Raw genomic sequence first — 3767 nt, 5'->3', positions numbered from 1 at the left:
AGTTATTGATATGCTAAAGATAGGATCCCTTGACGCGATTGGTTATTGAATTTTGTGACGTAGTAAAAAAAAGGCTGTTTCAAACCGCGTTTCTGTGACTGCCTTTGGCATGTCTAAAAGCATATTAAAAACACCACATAGACAAATAAACAACATAAAAAACTTGATTTTCACCACAGGGGGACTTTAAGTAATTTTTTTAAATTTTCTCAATGCAAATAAAAGTAAAGTATGTAATTTTTGTACTTAATGTACTTAATGAGACAGTGTCCCATGTGGCGTGTGGATTTTGTCTCTGCCAGGAATCAGTGCAGTTCTCTAGCATTAGTTCCACCTGTTTAGAGTTGCTTCTGAAGCATAACAACCTGTGCTTTGTCCTCTAAAAACTCACACTCTCATAAATAATCACCTTCAACAGGGATATTTTCACTGGTGTTGAAAGGACAACCAGTTTTGCACTGGAAAATGGAATCACGGCATTCTGGGATTATTATATAGTCTATATGCATGGTGTAAAACTCATCCTAGATAAATATTTCTAAAGCATACAGAGCGAATGTGATTCATAAGGCATCCGTGCTTCATGTATATCGTGAGGGACATTTAATTAACTTAATATCACACTAACTTGTCATATATCTGAAGTGAGCTGGCAAACACATCACAACACCTGTTTTTTCTCGACTTCCAGCTCATAATTCGGCATTATGATGGCCGTATGGAGGAACTTTCTGTGTGCATTAGCTAAATGCAATCACAGTTATTGAATTAGCTCCAGAAACGTTAACTTTACTGCCCTTGAGTTCAGTTAAATTCATTAGGCATCATTTTTGTTACTCCTGGTGATTGCTGGTTCCTCACAGAATAATAATAGTAATCATTTGATGTCTTGTGCATTTGATTAGCATTATGTCCTAATGATCATTCAGATTTCAGTCTCGTAGTTTGAGCTCATAAGCCAGTGGATGAATAATAGCATCTAAACCTCATAGGATGGGATTCATTTGTGCCGCTGAGTCTTGAAGCTGTTGTAAAGAGTTTTAAGGGGACTCATGGGTAAAGATGTCATGTGACAGGTATTAGATACAGTATAGCAGACCTGACATCAGGGGTCATTAAAGGAGGATGATGGACAGAGAGGAAATGGAGTGGAGAAAGGGCAGATGGAGATTCTGCTGCTGTCAGTTCATCCTTAAAACTAAAAAGACGGCACATCCCTAGAGAACAGGCCGGAAACACTGGCCTGCAGCGATGCACACACTCACTAAATGACCTGAAACTCACTTACACACACACACTGCAGTGACGGATCGAGTAGATGTTTTACTATTTGAACTGAGACCTGCAGGAGAGATTTAGTGATTAAGGTGGAAGATCAAATCAATTCAATGCATTGTTGCTTAAGATACTTTGTCACTTGTTTTTGATTTTTCTTAACAGTTTTATTTGGAGAAGCACATTAACATCTCTTGCTGTTTTGCTGCATGCTTACTGTGCACAGTAAGCAGATTTTCTGCATGCATCCAATACCCACATGACCAACTATGTTCGCAATAACATGATATCATATTCTGTCATAAAGTTAATGATATATATGTATATACACCGTATATATGTATAGAGAGAGAGAGAGAGAGATTTACTGTTAACAATCGCGCACGCACGCACGCACGCACACACACACACACACATATATATATATATGTATATTTCCAAATTATGTATATACGTAGATAATTAACAAACAACTGCTAAATAACAGCTAATATATAAAATACATAAATATTTTTAATGCAACATATATGAAATACAAAAATGTAGGCTTTACTTTTTTCATTTTTATTTAGAGCTTTAAATATTTAAAGTGAACTAGAGGTTAATCTGCTTAAAAGATGATTTAGACAACTTCATACCTCAAACATTAGTAAAACCATACACATATCTGCTTTTAAATCCTCTAGGTGTGGGACCCTGTTTACTTTACCTGAGTGTGCTTACTGTAACTTTTACATTTTTAACTGAGAGTCACTTCTATTCTTCAGGTTATTTCTGTGACAATAAATATTATGCCATAAATGCTGTCAATAGAGCTTATTATAGAACCTGACACATTCCCCTAACCAGTGCAACATCTATGGTGACCCAGATTCATTCAGCACCAAACCAGGATTGAAATTCATTCTGGTCTAATCTGGTCTGTTCAGCAGGGTTAGTGTAGCAGATGCTCAGTCTGATTGATGACGTTCTTTTACCATGGTTTGAACACTATTAATCACGGCTGTATGCTGCTTAGTGACAGATGACTGTGATAATCTGCTAGAAACATTACATTTGTATTCACTAAAGCAGGGTCGTGGTTTTCTGTATGTGCTCAGGCTGATTAATGCTTTAGAATCTGGCTTTCTAAAACAAGTTGCAGGCTACAAATCCAGTTTAAACTAGTAGCAGTGGTTTGGAACGTGTTAGCTGGTCCTGAACCAGCTATAAACCAGGTTGGTTTTTGGCTGGTGGATTAGCTGGAGGATCTTGAGCTGGATTTCTAGAAGGGTTTAGTGACCTGAAGCAACCAGAGAATTCCTGACATCAGAATGCTGATATTTCAGCACTGAGCCCTTCAGCAAAACTCTTGACGCTTTAGTGCGGTTCCTCAAATGCTTAAGGTGAAACGTCTGCTTTATCTACAGAACCAAATCCAGTCCCTGACATTCAGTTTAGAGCGCTTCCGAGTGATCATGCATCAGCTTTGATGTGATTTTAGAGATACATTTTAGAAAACTGCCAACCTGAATGACTTTCTTTCTTCTGTTGAACATAAAAGCTATTTTGAAGAAAGTGGGTAACCAAACATTTGCTGGTCCCCAGTGACTTCCATAGTATTTTTCTTCCTTCTAGCAAAGTTAATGGGGACCTGCAACTGTTTGGTTACCCAAAACATCTTATTTTGCGTTCAGCACAAGAAAGAAATTAATACGGGTTTGGGACAACATGAGAGTGAGTACATTTTTGAGTGAACTATCCCTTTAATGAGGCAGCGTGTTTAGTCTGCTGTCACTTTAAGAGCTACACGCATCCGTTTTTTTCTCTCAACTGTTTTAAATTTCACGAAATGCATGTCAGAACAGCATGCGAATGAAAAGTTTAACCGGCAAGGCTTTAAAGCACATGCAAATAATGCAGTTCTTGCATATCGCATACTCTTTCTTGATTTTGTTTGTCCCATCAATGGTATAAAAGCTGAGGTGGGTCCAGACTTTGAACTTAAACGTGGCTGGGACATCTGTTATTTTACTCACAATGCTGTCCGCCATCCCGTTAAAAACCTCTTTTTCTTTGGCTAGTTAACTTATGTTCACGTTTCCCTCATTCATGTGTTGAGCGCCACCTCGAGGAGCCATGAAGTAGCGATGCTGGAGCAGGGAAATCTATTTTGAGTGCCTTATTTTATGAATTAAAATATTAATATTTGGTGCCAGCCTATCGATTCTCGTGTCGTACGGAGAAGGACAACGATATATATTGCACTATCGATATTTTGTCACAACCCTAGTGGTTTGTGCTCAAAGCCAGAAGTCCATAAAAGCACTTTGGAAGGAAACTAGATTTTTACATTTTATGGAAGTAAATGTAAGTGGGTAGGGAGATCTGAATGTTTTTAGCATGCTATGCTGTTGCTAGTGTGTTATGGGTGGTTGCTAGGGTGTTGCTATGCGGTCGCTCAAATGTTCTAAATAGTTTTAAACTTTGTTATGCGGTTGCTAGGAGTTTCT

This window comes from Sinocyclocheilus grahami, unplaced genomic scaffold (assembly GCF_001515645.1).
Source record: "Sinocyclocheilus grahami isolate Dianchi unplaced genomic scaffold, SAMN03320097.WGS_v1.1 scaffold14.1, whole genome shotgun sequence".
Lineage (NCBI taxonomy): Eukaryota > Metazoa > Chordata > Actinopteri > Cypriniformes > Cyprinidae > Sinocyclocheilus > Sinocyclocheilus grahami.
Note: the sequence above shows the minus strand (reverse complement) of the source record.